Source organism: Mustela nivalis, assembly GCF_964662115.1.
Source record: "Mustela nivalis genome assembly, chromosome: 15".
NCBI lineage: Eukaryota > Metazoa > Chordata > Mammalia > Carnivora > Mustelidae > Mustela > Mustela nivalis.
Window position 1 is genome coordinate 32,210,769 of NC_139034.1, and position 16,955 is coordinate 32,227,723.

The window sequence follows — 16,955 nt, forward strand, 5'->3', positions numbered from 1 at the left end:
GTGTCTTCCCTGGTCTGCCAACTGCTAGTTACTGGTCTGCAAAAAATTCAACAGAAATTGATAATATACTTTCAGAAAATTTTTACAGAAGCTTGAAATTACCACAATACTTAAGCACATGATCACTTTCCTAGTAATTCATTTATATCATACGCTGCAAAATGTCAGACCATAACAGATTTGAAATTGAAATGCATACATTATATAATGTATGCATATATATGGATATATATATGAATATATATATTCACATATATATATATATATTCATATATATATATATATATATATATATATATATATCAGTCCCTAAACACAGATCTTTTGAGATATGCTGCTTAACATTTTAGAGATTTCATATTAGAACTAAGTGAAATTAAACTGTGTAGGCAAATAGTAGCACTTTAGAATCCTTTCCCAACCCACCCTCAATTAACTCAGATTAGATAAACATTCTTAAAACAGACACTGCAAAGTCCAGAAATCTGCCTATAAACTTTCTTTTGGCATATAGCCTAGGAACATGCTGGCTATCTAGGATCCTCAGACAGCTTTATTTGTCTTGTTTAGTATCTTTAAATTTTATAGCCCCATATTTAAAATTCAGGAAATCTCAAAAAAAATCTAAATAATTGCCTTTTTTTAAAAAATAAGAAAATGTGGCAACACAGGTCTTTAAGTCCACAGGATTGTGGTCCAAAGAAATGGTACCCCAATCTCTCCTTTGAGTTGTTTATCTGTCCTCTACAGACATTTGAATTTGCCACCTTTACTTTTCATTTCTTCAGTTGGTTGGGCATGTCAGTACATCTCTGCTAGTCCCCTATTGATATCTTGTCTATAACACTTTGTGGCCCAAATAGGAAGCCAGGGTCCCCTCTGGTAACTAAAATGTAAACAGGTTGTAATTTTCAAAACCAGTGTAGTAATCTTGGTTCAAGAAATTCTGAGACGATCAGAAAAATGAGAGGTTTTCTAAATACCATCCTTAAAAAGATGGATAGTGGGGCACCTGGGTGGCTCAGTGGGTTAAAGCCTCTGTCTTCAGCTCAGGTCATGATCTCGGGGTCCTGGGATTGAGCCCTGCCTTGGGCTCTCTGCTCAGCAGGGTGCCTGCTTCCCCCTCTCTCTCTGCCTGCCTCTCTGCCTACTTGTGATCTCAGTCAAATAAACAAATAAAATCTTAAAAAAAAAAAAAGATGGATGGTAAAAACCCTTACTCTTGGAGCATAACAAAGAGATTTTGTATATCAAATTGAACTCCTAGAAGTGGTACCTAAGAAACTACTTTTTCCCATAATCTTTTAATTTCATGAAGATTTACTCACTAAACAAATGTTTATGCAATACTTGCTAACAATCCTATGTACCATGGATTCAATTATGGACAAAATTAAGTGCTCAACCTTATGGAACTTATCTGTGAAGCGACACAGATAATAAACACCCCCCCAAAAAATATGAATAACAATGTAATTTCATATAATAAGTACAATCAAGAAAAACTATGGCAATAGAACATGACTGAGTATTTGTATCAAGGAAAAGTGGTCCTTTAACTATAATGGAAAGCAAAAGTGGTAAATTCAAACACCAAGGACAGCTCCAGGAAGAGACCAGGGAAGAGTATTTCAGGCCAAATTCAGGCACAAATTCCTTTCGTGCATGCAGATCCTGGAGTGGGAGCAAGCTTGAAGTGTCCTGGGATTTAAAAAGGATCCCACATGGTTATCAATCCTCTTTGTCCTCTTTGAGAACATTTTCTTATTTGCTCCAGGACCCTCAGCAAACCACTATGGATAGAATAAATTACCCTATACAGCCATAATGTTGACCTTTGCTTCCTCTCTATGCCACTCCCCAGTACTTGCTACATTCCCATTAGGACCACCATCACTGTGACCACAGTCTGAGATACATCTTTGAATTTACTGCCACCCTACACACCAGGTAATGACGGTAAAACAGGTATGTAACAACCAGGCATAAAATAGAGTGGTTTTTGAACATTTGTACTAATCTTATTGTGCACATCTTAAATAACACATGTCTCAAAGGCCCTTGGCAAATTTCAGTGACACGGGAATCTGAGAAACAAACAGGGTTTTGGAGGGAAGTTGGGTGGGGGGTTAGGTGAGCCTGGTGGTGGGTACTAAGGAAGGCACGTATTGCATGGAGCACTGGGTATGGTGCATAAACAATGAATCTTGGAACACTGAAAAAATAAAATTAAATTTAAAAAAAACAAAATAAAATAAAAACTGTTCAGTGGTAGATAAAACTTAATCAACATTTGGACATTTGAAACTTTTACCATATGGACTAGAATAGACTTAGGACCTAGAGAAGTACTATAAAAGCCAAGTATCATCACAAGTTTCAAGAACAACCACATTGTATATGTAGCTATCTAGTATTAAAAAAAAAAAAGGTAATCACTGTAATTATGTTTATCATTTGCTAATGGGGAATTAAATCAATAAAATAAGCCCCCAAGTAAATAATATGAAACAAAAGGTTTCAAAAGCAGAACTAAAAGAAAAATAAATCATTCCAAGAATATGAAATCATATAATTCATATTTAGAAGATTAAAAAGATATTTAATAACTTCCTTCAGTGAAAGGAATTATTTATGTTGGTACAAGGAGTATAATTGAAAAGGAGGTTTAAGAACAAGGAAACTGGGCGCCTGGGTGGCTCAGTGGTTAAGCCGCTGCCTTCGGCTCGGGTCATGATCTCAGGGTCCTGGGATCGAGTCCCGCATCGGGCTCTCTGCTCGGCGGGGAGCCTGCTTCCTCCTCTCTCTCTCTCTGCCTGCCTCTCTGCCTACTTGTGATTTCTCTCTGTCAAATAAATAAATAAAATCTTTAAAAAAAAAAAAAAAAAAAAAAAGAACAAGGAAACTGAACACTAGTGTGAAAATTCCTATATGGTGGGAAATACAGATTATTATTGCTCAATATTTTTTAAACATCCTATTTTCCAAATGTTGCCAATAATGAAATTCCAAGTGTATGTACCTCAAGTGAAGGATCTGGTATGGTTTGTAGAAATGGTAGAACTATTGAAGTTTGCCTCTGAATGAGCTTCCCACATCCCTTTCAACATTTTCTTTTTTCAATATTATTCACCTACCAGTTATTGGGGTGCTACTAGGAATGAGACACAAGGTTACAAGCAAAAGTGTAACTCAAACTCTGGTCTTTTTTCCTGGTTATCAACTCACATTACCCATATTCCATACAAACCCATCAAAATTCTTAGTCTTTACCTAGAAAATAAAAGAACAATTGGGGGTGCCTGCGTGGCTCAGTCATTAGGCATCTGCCTTCGGCTCAGGTCATGATCCCGGGGTCCTAGGATCAAGCCCCACAATGGGCTCTCTACTACATGGGAAGCCTGCTTCCCCTCTCCCACTTCCCCTGCTTGTGTTCCCTCTCTCGCGGTATCTCTGACAAATAAATAAAATCCTTAAAAAGAGAGAGAGAACAATTGGATTCAAGTAATTCACATTACATTGGGAGTGACGAATGGGTTTAATTTACTGATACAAGCTAGTACTGCCCATAGTCCCAGGAACTTACATAGCATATCTGTGCCTAGGGTTTTCCCAGAACTGGGTAAGGATAAAGTATGTATGAATCTTAACATCTTCAAGTAGAAGCCCTAGACAAACATGCCCAGGAAATTGGTAGCATAAATATGCTACCTCCTTCTTCCTAAAATCAATGAATTCTGGATAGTGTGTTTTATATATTTCCTGGGATCTACTTGCTAGATTAACTTCTAGCCTCTTAACCATGGTTGTTGCATCACAATATACTCCCTACTGATTGATTTATCTCCTATTTCAATTCTTCACTCTCTTACCAGTGTTCCCTGCATCTCCCAAATAAATTCTTAGCACCCAAATTTTTGCCTAAGGATCTGATTTTTAAAAGACCCTAATTAAGATACCCTTCATGAGCCAATTTGTAAATGATAAGATGACTTTGTTTATCCAAATGGATTTTCTCTATACCAGGAACTTTGGGGCAATTATGATTGGGATGGCTGTCCTATGCCCGTTACTCACATCAGCACCCACTCATTCTCTGATCTTTCTGTCCTACACAGCCCTCAGGCCATCCCATGTTCCTACTTTGCCCACAGCATTCTCTGCTGCTTCCCAACCCCAGTGATCTCTTCTAGAACTGAAATCATGTCTCACTCACTGCTTCAACCACATGCCCAACACTTATCTCCAACATAAAAGGATCTCAGGTGACTTTACCAGTGGAAAGGATAGCCATGTGAGTTCCTTTCTGTCAGGATCGGTCTAATCACTCCTTCAGGGCCAAGGTTTCTTTAAGGGGCAAGATGAGAACCATTAGATCAAGTCTTCAAAATGCCCTCACTCCTTCAGGCACCTGATATTTGAACTTTGACCTGGCCCAAGTTAGACCTGAGCTAGCTCTTGTTCGACATTATTTATGGCTCATCAGTGATTTGTGATATATGGATATCATCCTTTCACTTGATCCCCTTAAAAATAGCACTTAATTTTTCAATCCTTGTTTCTCAAAAGACTAATCATCTGCCATCATTCAAGTCTAAACTCTTCTTTCTACCTGTCTTTCAGAAAAACGCCTATGAAACATTCAGCTATGGACCCTTCAACTGATTTCCAGAGCTGCTTGGCTTCACATGCTGCAGTTGGATTTAATTTTTGTGATGCTGGGATTAACTCCATTCCACTTCAGAGCAATGAGGTCACCATCACTATAAGCACTTCCAACAAAGAAGATCATTTCCGTAGACAGGAAAATTCATATTGGGTTTATTCCCACGTGTATCTTTTAGGAAGTATCTTTTTGTTTTGTTTTGTTTTTGTGCTATCCTTGAGTCTATTTTGGCTTAAAGGCATTTATAATATCTTCCTGAGCCAAAATGAGCATCCCTATGGCAGAAATTAAACCCACATCATATCTTTGAGAGGTACAAATCTGTGTACATCCTTCCAGTGGACTGTTAGCTTTTCAGTTAGCTCCCCGCCCCCTCCCCCTTTTCTTTTTTTTTGCTTTCTTTTCATAAAGCAAGGTTTACAGCAGAGATGGACTTCTTTGTGATCTTTCTGGCCACCTTCCTAAATATCCAACAATTTCTGGCTTGTGAATTTCTTCCTAAGACTTTACAAGTTCCAAATATTTAACAATGCAAGATCAGCCAGACTTCTAAACTCCTAGCGCCAATCCTGCAATGTTACATCTTCATCATGCAACGTTCTGGTCTCCAGAGATCTCAGTGTTCATACTGCAACTTGCCTACTTTTTCTCAGCATCAAGTGGCATGCAATTTCCCAGCAGGAAAATCTCCAAGGCTTGCTTTCTAGTCAGATGCATCTAAAAGACAGCTGTGTTTTCCATGAATTCTTTGCTACAGATTCTACACATGCCACAGAAGCTGGTATCCTTCATCCATGCTGCTGTTGCTCCAGATATTTTTCAATCTGTTTCTGAAGCTGTTCTGATAAAACATTATACAAAAAAAAAGTAGTTGCCATTTCTTTCCAAAGAGCACTGGGGGTTGATTCTCACTGCACTACAGGACTCGGTGATAGACCTCTCTGCTTGGGGTGGGGGGCGGGGGATTGGGAAGGGCAGGATTCTCTCTCAATTCTGTCTCAGTTCTATGCACAGTTCCTAGCTCCCGGTTTGATATCTTTCTGATTCTGTTTTCTTGTCTTGCCCCACAATATCCCTGACTTGGTCCACTCTTTCCCTTTCAATTCAGTTCTCTTGTGATTTCCCTGAAGTATGCTCTCCAGCTCTTACACTGACAAAAGATGCCAAAGAACATTCAGGAATTAAAACTAAGGACTTAGTAAGCATTACAGTTTGGAGCTGTAACTGAACCACTTTCTATAGCTTTTGAAAAAAAAATGGGGGATCTACAGAAAATAGTATAGTCAACTGTAAGTTCCAGATATGCAGTTCATACGAGGGATGGTAAAATAGAATGGTCTAGAACCATTGCTGTGGGTCATGGCCCACCATTTACCACCTAATAAACAGTTGCTATTTGTGACCCTGAACAAGTTTCTTATCCTGCTTCCATTTCCTCACCTGTAATATGAAGAAAAACAGCAGCTAATAGGCTGGTATAAGGATTAAACAGGAAAAAAACACATATTAATAATTGCCTACCTTATCATAAGACTAGCTATTTTTATCGTTCGGTCTACTAGGAAGAATATTGTGAAGGTGAGTGTTTACTTTCAGGAAATGCCTGCATGTCATTTTTGATCATGTGATTCAGAAGGTAACTTCTATGCTTCTCACCAGCTCTACGTTTTAGACTCCCAAGTCTAGCAGTCTTTCCACATATACCAACCAGTTGTTTAACTTGTTAAATATCTTCTGAACCCCACATCACTGCTGGCATGCTTTCTGGGCATGTAGCACAAATGGGTTCAATAAGTAATCTTTCTCTCTTACAGAGGCTCCAAACCAATTGAAAGGTGCAGTATAATTAGGCAAGTAGAAAAACGCCCTTATTATCACAAAAGTGATATTAGAAAAGATAGCATGCATCTACAAGGAAGTAAGTGTCCTTATACTAAATTTCTAAAACATACAGACTCTCCCTCTCAAGGTGTAACTCCAGATCTTCCCAACCTTTACAGCAAAGCTGACAACATAGACAAGGGCAGATGTTCTCTGGGGGCAGATCTGGTCCAAAGAGGGAGACCTTGGGGGAAAAGGAGGAACTGAAACGCACATGCCCAATTTCTCCTTCCCAAACCCCCACAGCAATTGTCAGATCTCTAGAGAACTTGAATGAGGAAGTAGAAGCAGGCTAGGACAGAATTGCTAGTGGTGCTGCATCTACCAGAGAGGAGACATTAGGAGTGGGAAAAAGCACACCTTCCCTAACAGGCTGGAGGCTACTATAGCATAAGACTGTCCAGTATTTATGTTAAAGGAGAAGCCAAATTGCAAGTTCACTGTCCTATCATCAGAGCCTTGCCTTCCTGTTTCCTGCCCTAAATTTCTGAGGGCAGGGTTGGGGGGGGAGAGAAAAAGAATTATCCCAACAAGCCCACATTTGAGTTTTAAATAACTCAGTTTTTCTTCAATTTGCTATGTCTATTATATTCTCTGACATTCCGAGAAGCCCTGTAAAACTGAAAAACATAGCCAGAAGGTGTTTTTTTGGTGCCACAGATGTGTACCAAATGATAACAGTAGAGAGGTGTATCACCTACATCCATCTTTCCCTTTCTATCCCAGTCTCACCAAAATATGAAATGACACCTGATACCAATCACAGACAGAATGACAGAGAATTTTTTTGACATGCCCTTAAGCACAGCGACTCTAGACTTTGTTAAGGAAACAAAATGTGGTAGGCAGGGAAAGCTGTCAATTATGACTTCATGGTTTTGTTTTAGGCTTCATTTCTTATGAAAAGTGCACAGTATTTTAGTGGTCAAATCTCCTATTTGTCCTTCTTCTGGCTTGCTTCCTTTAAACATCTGCTCTGCCTTGTCTGGGGTCCTGGCAGAGGATTTCAGAGGTTCTCCCTTTCCATAACACGCCCAAGCAAGCTCATCAACCTTGTAACAAAGCTGTACTTTTCTCTCTCAGCCACTCTATTTTCTCCATCTTGTGGGTGTTGTGCTAGATTTCAGAAATAAGCCCAAGTAGAAATAAGAACTGAATTATTCCCTTTAACTTACAAAGGTATCATCCATCTTCTGACACAAACACAGGCCTTCCCTGATGAAGAAACATTCATTTACTGGAAACTTGGCTGACCCGAGGTCTAAAGACCAAGGAAGGACCCAGAGATAAGAAGATTTGAGAAGCCCCCTTGCCTCAATGAAAGACACATTTTCGTAAGTCTCTTGAACTCAGAGGTGGAAGCATTGAAACAAACTTTTGTTAAGAGGGGTTTTTTTCCCCTTCCTCTCTGATAACTCTCTACATTAAACTCTATGGGAATATAAAAACATGTGATCCTTATATGGCCTATCGCTACTCTGACCCAAATTTCTTAAAAAAAATTGTCAGCAGAATACAAAATGACACTACCATGGACAGGTAGTCAACAGTTTTTCTTTAACAAGGCTGTCTCTCTGGAGTGCTGGCTTTCTTTCTCATTAAGAGATAATATCCCCTTTTTAGACAAATAAAAACAAACTTCCATGACTATTTCTAGGGAGTTTGAGGATTCTGAACACCATGATTGTACAAAATCATATTAAACAATGCAGAATAACACCACAAATTATGTAAAAAATGAGTTTCCTCTCATCCACACTAAAATGTTTAGTAAATTATAGAGAATAAACCACTTATTTGCCCAAGACTTTTTTTTTAAGATTTTATTTATTTATTTGACAGAGATCACAAGTAGGCAGGGAGACAGGTAGAGAGAGACAGTGAAACACACTCCTTGCTGAGCAGAGAGCCTGATGTGGGGCTCGATCCCAGGACCCTGGGATCATGACCTGAGCTGAAGGCAGAAGCTTAACCTACTGAGCCACCCAGGCACCCTTGCCCAAGGCATTCTTACCCATTCTTCATACCAAATATTACCATTTGCCAGAAATCAAAATAGAGTTCTAAGTCTAACCCACCTTAACCACAAAATTTAATATGTTGTATTTTAAACATTTACAATTTTTTTTAATTTAGAGTGTAGGCAGAGATGAGTAAAATATGTTTCAGAATGGAAAAAAGTAGGATTCTATTAGGTCAGCCTCCTAAAGACACACTTGCCTCATCATCCTGCAAAGACATCACCCTGCAAAGAGGATTCTTTAGCACCACACATGCTAGTGTTGCCAGATAGACCAGAGAAGGCTTACCTTTGTATTCCAAATAAGCAACAATTATTTTAATATAAGCATGTTCGAAATATTTCATGGAACCCACTTATATGGAAAAAAAAGTATTCATTGTCTGATATTCAACTTCACTTGGGCATCCTCTATTTTTATTTCCTAAACATAGTAATTCTACACCTTGACCTTTTACTACCTATTAAACCCTGGTCACTGGATTTGAGAGAGAATGCTGCTTCATGAACAAAATCATAGCAGAAATAGCATCATTCATGCTGGCAAAGTCCTGGTTGCATTTTCTTTTTCATTCCTGCTTCAAAGAAAAAATTTGAGAGAGAACACCAATCCGCCATTTTATTTCCTTATTAACAAACAAACAAAAAAGGTGGGGTGGGAAGGGATCTGGGTGGCTCAGACCATTGAGTGTCAGACTCTTGTTTTAGGCTCAGGTCATGATCTCATAGGTCCTGAGTCCAATCCCTGCATCAGGCTCTGCACTCAGCAGGGAGTCAACTTGAAGATTCTCTCCCTCTTCCCCTCCCCTTATTCACATATGTGCGTGTGCACTTTGTAAAATAAATAAATCTTTAGAAAAAGAAAAAACAATATACTTCAAGCAATCCAGGTTTTTAAAGCAGCTAATACCTATAAAATCTTTAGTATTTGCAAGGCTATGTCCCAAACTGCCCTACATTTATCTCCAACAGTACCAGTCAGAAAGCTTAGACAAAGAAAAATTAAGGCATGTTATCCAAAGAGTCGAAAGTGGTGCCAAGCATTGAATCCAGGTTTTGACTCAGTAACTGGCACATGAAACAACTGAGCCACATGTTGCTTTAATTTCCTTTGAGTCCTTATCTATGAATTTTTTTTATTTGAATATAACTGACCCACAATGTTACATTAGTTTCAGGTATATAAATCAGTGGCTTAACAAATTTATACATTTTAAACATTTTGCTATACATTTTACACATTCACTGCAAGCTTAGCTACCATCTGTCCTGTTACATTGCTATTAAAATCGTTCCCATTAAAATATCATTGACTGGAGGGTGCTGTGACCTGTTATGTGGGGTAAAGTTTATAATGGCACTTTTTATTAAAATATGTTACAAAATTTTAAAAATCCAAAAAACATAGAAATAAAATATCATTGACTGTATTCCTTATTTATGCCTTCTATTCCTATGACTTATTCATTCCATAATTGGAAACCTCTATCTTTCAATTCCCTTCATTTTTCCCCAATCCCCCTCTCTTTCCCCTATGGCAGCCATCAGTTTGTTCTATTTTTTATATATATATATATATATTTTATTTATATATTTGACAGAGAGAGAGTGAGCATGCCCAAGCAGGGGGAGCTGCAGAGGGAAGTAGGCTTCCCCCTGAACAGGGAGCTTGATGGGGGCTCGATCCCACCACCCTGGGATCGTGACCTGGGTCAACAGCAGATGCTTAACCAACTAAGCCACCCAGGTAACCCAGTTTCTTCTACTTTTAGGTCTGATTCTGCTTTTTGGATTTTGGTTTTATTTTGTAAGACTCCATTTATGATTTGAATCATATGATATTTGTCTTTGACAGACTTATTGCACTTAGCATTATACCCTTTCAGTCCATGCATGCTGTGTCCAACAGCACAGTCTCATTCTTTAGGTTTTTTAATATAGTCTTAATTGTGTTAAAGTATGTTCCCTATACCTCTATTTTTTTTAAAGATTTATTTATCTATTTATTTGACAGAGAGAGAGAGAGAGAGAGAGATCACAAGTAGGCAGAGAGGCAGGCAGAGAGAGAGGAAGGGAAGCAGACTCCCTGCCGAGCAGAGAGCCCAATGTGGGACTCAATCCTAGAACCCTGAGATCATGACCCGAGCCGAAGGCAGCGGCCTAACCCACTGAGCCACCCAGGCGCCCCCCGATACCTCTATTTTATTGGGGTTTTTTCATGAATGGATGTTGAATCCTGTCAAATGCCTTTTTCTGCATCTTTTGAGATGATTATGTGATTTTTAGCTTTTGTTTTATTGATGTGGTGGTATGTGACATTGGTTGATTTGCAAATACTGAACCACCCTTGCATTGTGGGAATAAATCCCACATGGTCCTGGTAATAATCTGTTTAATCTATTGTTGTATGTGGTTTTCTATTATTACATTGAGGATTTTTGCATCTATGTTCATCATAGAGGGCCTATAAATTTCTTTGATTCTATCAAATCACAAAAATAACAGATTTGTGATTATGGAAAATTCAACCAGAGCGTATCCTCCTATTATCATTGCCATTATAGTGAAGAATTAATTCCACAGACTCTTAGTGACATTTTCCAGTCATCACCGACCCCCCTCCTGTCTTTATTGATAGTAAAACAGGAACTGAGATTGGAAAGTGGCCATACCCTGGTTCTTTACAATGACAGACATTGTTGCCAAAGGGCTTTGTTTTCAGGCAGGGCTTCCTAGGATTCAGTGTTATCTGGCATGAATTAATTCTGCCATCAGTTCATCAAATGTTTGATGAAAGCTTACACTATACCAGACACAATATAAGGGGGTGGGGGAAGGTGAGGGTGCGACAGTTTGGTCTCAGGTAGTTTATAATCTAATGAGGGGCACCTAAAACTGCTTACAGTGACTTCTCATTCTCTTTTATTTGAATCTGTACCATCTGCTCAAAGCAGCTTACTTTATGCATGCTAGATCTCAGGTGGGAGGCTGATAGGATAGATCCTGTAAGAGATCCAAATGCCTTTAAACACAAGCTCTCTATGTGTTGTCCCACAAGAGCTACTATTGAGTGTAGATAAAGATGGTTGATGACTCCTGTCCTACCTGGCTCACTGGCCATTACTCTATTACCTTCCACGAATGGGAGTCAGCCCAGTGTCACCAGCACCCTCAAGCTAAAGTAAAAGGAGATTTCAAAATGAAGTGCGCAAGCAAACCTAGTTAAGAGTCTTTTTTCAAAAAAGGGTTGTAAGGCCATAAGGAAGAAGGAATTCATGCCTGCCCTCATTGGAGAAACTATGATCTTTTTTTTTTTTTTTAATACTTTTCCATCAGCTGGAAGCCCTCAGCCAGCACTTAACTTCCTCCTCACCAGGACACCTGAATCACTGCATTATTCACTTCAGAAGCAATCAATGCAATTTTACAAGATTCAGTTCCTCATTTGCATATTAACTCAACCAATCCCTGGGTTTCAATCCCTGTTTTGCCTAGAGGACCTAAATGAGAACAACACTTGTAGCTTCCTGCCTATGTAATTCTGTACACACACACACACACACACACATACACACACACATGCACATACCTACCTGTCTTTCTCACCACTAGTCAGGTTTCTACCTGAATCTACATCTTCCAAGTTGAAATTCTAACAGCCCAAGTAAACATTTGTTAGCTTTAATTTTCAGTGAGTTATTGATTAATGCTCTATTCCAAAAAATTGCAACCAGACAAAAAGGTATGACAATAGTGATCATGCTTTAAATAACTTCAGTCTTATCCAAAAGTGGTAATTCTTGATGGTGCCTGTTAAAAAGAAAGCCAGAGACCCATAATGTTGTCACCTAGGCCAAGTCACCAAACTGGGGCTTAGTGTCTAAGTTAACCTCAGGTTCAGCCTCCCTCAGAAATGTCTTAACCTGTCAATCATGAATTCTCAGATCACTCTCAATGAGGTGGTCTGTCACTTGGATCCTCTCCATCCCCTAAAGGATGATGGAATAATCCAACTAAGGAAAATCCCTGCCTTTCTCCCTAAGGGAAGAGGACCTGGCCTGGATCCATCTTTTCTTCAGCTAATAACTTTCTTGCCCCACCTCCTCCTTATTAAAATCCATTTTGTACAACTCCTCAGAGTGCTCCTTTACTTGCTAGTTACGATACTGTCCAATTTAAGAATCATTTAATAAAGCCAATCAGATCGTCAAACTTGCTCAGTTGGGTATTATTTTTCTAACACTACAGCTACCCCTCTATCATCTGCCAGCTCAGCCACTTGTGTAGAAGTTGTCTTAGGATTCTGTGTAAGGACCTATTTAGCAAGAGGCTTTCATTAAAGTTAAACTGTCCCTGCTTCCCTTCCCCCAGGGGATTCACTTAAAAACAAGTCCCAAGGCCAGCCTCAGGTAACAAAACACAGATACAAGGATGGGTCAGACCAGGTGGAGACATCCGATCAGTGGGGGGTTGCATACTGTCTCCCTACCTACCAAGGAGTATGGGCCCCGCCCTTTGGGAGCCTTTTTGGCGCCCATCCTAATCAAAGTGTAATAGACAGGTTCTAATGTCTACTAGGGTAAATTGTAATTCAATTGGTCACCTAGCATCACTGTGGTGCTTACTGTGTGTGTTACAATCTCATTGGCCACCTGTGCCTGGCCAGGCCCAACCACATGGCCTTTGCCCTTAAAAACTAGTCTGTGAAACAGAGAAAGGTCCCCTCTCTTGTAAGAGGTGCAGCCCTGAACATTCGGTTAGATTCTTAATGGTTGGCACGAAATAAAACTTTGCTTGACCTTCGCTTTGTATCAGTCTCGCTCCTTTAATCACAGACCCGTTATTTGGGCATAACATTCTGTTTAGCTTCTTTCCCGATGACTTGTTCTCACATGGGCCACCACAGCCTAACAACTTAAATTTTTGGAGTTCTATCTCAAACAAATCGACTTTGTCTTCTCAAGCTTTCTTGTCCCACAGGATACTCATTCAACCACTTTTCCATGTAGATGGAATCATGGTAGCTGCCTCTGTGTTACTCAGTTTCCTTTCCTTCACTTTACATTCCCCTCACTCACCCACCAGCTTATCAAGCCCCTGCCAGCAGCAGTGTAAACTGTGGTGCTCTCACCAGATGGAAACCTGTCACACGGCTCCTCCACGGAGCAGTGTTGCTTCTGTTGACAACAGCTGCCTTGTTGAGTGCTGAGCTCCCTGTAAGTGTTGCAAAACTCACTGACAAAGCCGATATTCTGAAACCCTTGATGGGCATCTGGACTGTGCAGTGTTCTCAGAATAAGAGAATGCTTCTTTCTTTTTTCATTTTTTAAACACCATTTACACTACCTTCTATTAGAGGAACTCATACCCAAGCAGTACTGCCTTCCATTCCAGTGGGCTACAGTAGAAACAGAATTTTAACATTTGTTTTAAAGTCTCCTCCCTTCAAGTCCAGAAGTGAGTCCTAGGGTCACTGTGCTCATCCCTTCTGGAAATCAAGACATATTATTGGGCCAAACTTATTGGCCTAAAGTTCCCTTGTGTTTTTTTCCATGAGGTAAAGCTCAGACCTTCATGGTGGTGATGAAGTTCTAGAACCTAGGTGACGTTCAGTGGGCTGAGGTCCGTAGCCGATGACCAAGAAAGAATTCTTGAGACATCTGTGGTGCAAAATGGTGGTTTATTAAAGCACGGGGACAGGACCCGTGGGCAGGAAGAGCTGCTGCCCCGGGTTGAGAGGGATGGCAAGTTATATACCTTGCCATTGGCGGGGTGTCAAGGGAAGGGAGGTTTCAACAGAGTTTTTTTCATATGTTAAAGAGGGCCTACAAGGTGCCAGGGGGAGGCCTTGCCCTTATGGCCTGATCAATGTCGTCTTTAGGCCAGGCATTAACATCAAGATAGTTGGGAAATTCTTGGTGGGGTGATTATGATCCTGCTATCATTTACATTCCCTTCTACCTCAGCCTCCTCCAGTTTATGGTGGGAGAGAGACATTAGGGCTTCAGGAACTGAGAGTTATTTGCCTCTGGAAATTTGTGCTATTGATCAGGTAACCTCCCTGTTTAGATCTCTAGGACATCTGTAGAGCAAGGGAGATTCCTGTTCTGCAGGATTGTGATCTCTGCAAGTTAACTATCGTTTTATGGCAGTCAGGGGTGCCTGAGGAATGCTACACATATTACGGAGGGGAGCAGGTGGAGAGGGGGTGCAAGGCGCCAGCCTTTGCTCTGTCCTCAGCCAGCCTCCTACTCCTTCATCAGTGGGACCACTTGGGAGTCTCCCAGAAAGGTAGGAGTCCCACATTTAGACATAGATTAGGTTTAAGTTGCAACTCTGCTGTCTTATTTTTTTTCCCAGTCCAGAGAGTATAAGTCTTCAAACTAGCTAGTAATCTTGAGAGAGTACAACAATAGTATAAAATGCTGTGAAGATCATAGAAATTTTGAGACTATTAAAATGTCAATATAAATTTGTCAATATAAATTTGATTCCTTCAAAATTTACAACTTTACCAAAAAAAAAGTCAAAAGGCAAACGACAGGTGGGGAGGTACATAGGAGGTACATAGGATAGGTTACTTATTTCTTTAATATGCACATAGCTTTTACAAATCAATAAAAGAGATTCACAGCACAAAAAAAAATTAGGAGCCAATAATGTGAAAAGAGAGTTCACAAGAAAAGAAACAGCCAAAAAGTCTATAAAAAAAAATGCTCATCTTACTTATAATCAAAGGAATGGGAATTGTAACAGGAAGATACTGATTTTCACCTAAAAGATCAGAAAAGGTTTAGAAGAGCAATAAAATCTACTGCAGGTGTGGTAGAAGAAATGTGCACTTTAACATACTGCTGCATGAAGAATAAATTATAATTGTTTGGAGAGAATCTTGACATCAATAAAAATAAGTTTACATACCACTTGACCCAGGAAACACTAGGTATTTCCTTTAAATTTAGAACATCTACTCAATAGAGTAATTGACCTTAGGATCTTTGTGTTTTCATATGGAAAATGTCTGTTAACAAAACAATTGTCTGAAACTCTGATGTGGAGCATCCAGGTTAGTATTCACTAAATGAGATTAGTAGGTGAGGGGATTGATAGGTGGGGGCATAAGTACTTGTAATTCATAATAAATTAGGTTAAGATAAAGTAGAAAACAAAGTGGTTGGTTCTGGAAAGCAACAATAAAGAGGGGGTTGGAGCAGAAGCCACCGCAGTCAGGGCAGTGTTTAACCTTTCGCAACATCTCCTTCTCATTGTCCAAGATTTTTTTACAGTGAACATGTGTTACTTTTGTAATTTAAAACACCGCTTTTAAAAAAAATTAAAAGAAAAAACCACCCTTAAATAACTTAAAGAACTTCTTTAAGTAGTAGGGCCCTTCATAAAGGTGTCCCTTAAGGACAAAGCGAAAGCTGATGCCCACAACCACCCCCCCCCCCAAGGGGATATATGTGACATTCCTCAGGCACACCTGGCTGCCTGAAAGGAGAAACAAATAGTTCACTTGTAGAGCTGAGTCTCCCTCAGTTTACAAATGCCCTAATGATTTACAAGGAAGAGTCTTTCTTATCAATAGCCTAGCTTCCAGAGACTCATAACAGTTTCCTGAAGCTCTAACATCACCATTCTTAAAATTGAGGAGGTTGAGGCTGGAAGAAATGTACATAAAATTGAATTTCTTTTACACCTGCAGCCCATTGGTAAGGACCTGTGATAGGAGGAATGTAACATTCCTCCAGGAAGCCCCTAACCATCTCACTGTTAATGTCTTACTAGAGGGGTAAACAACTTTACTTGACAATAGCAAGGGCTCTCATATCCTGTGAGTCTTCTTTAATGTAGGAAAGTTATTTCTCAAAACCTTCCTTTTCCTTACCTCCCGCAAACCCATAGTATATCATCAGCCACCTCTCACAACCCCAGCGCAGCAACTGTTTCTGCCCAGGGGTCCTGTCCCCGAGCTTTAATATACCACCATGTTGCACCAAAGATGTCTTAAGAATTCTTTCTTGGTCGTTGGCTCTGGACTTCACCCTAATGAACCTCACCTATATTCCAAAACCCCCTCAGAACCATTTCACCTTCTCCATAGTTGGATCTGTATCTCCCTTCTCAGATTTTCTTCTGCCAACCTCATCGCTCTCTTTGGCTTACAATCCCAGTCTCTGCTCATCGAGACATATACCCACCTTTCTCCTAGTCACAAACTTTCCTGTCTCATGGGTTACACTCCTATGTCTCCCATTTTGTCAAAACAGTGACCTTCACTACTGCCTGTCCAGCCTGATGCTACCCACGGTCTTCCCACCAGAATGGTTTAGCTGAGGTTACAAAGGTACGCTTAAATATTGGAAGACTAGCTTTGGTAGTCTTCAG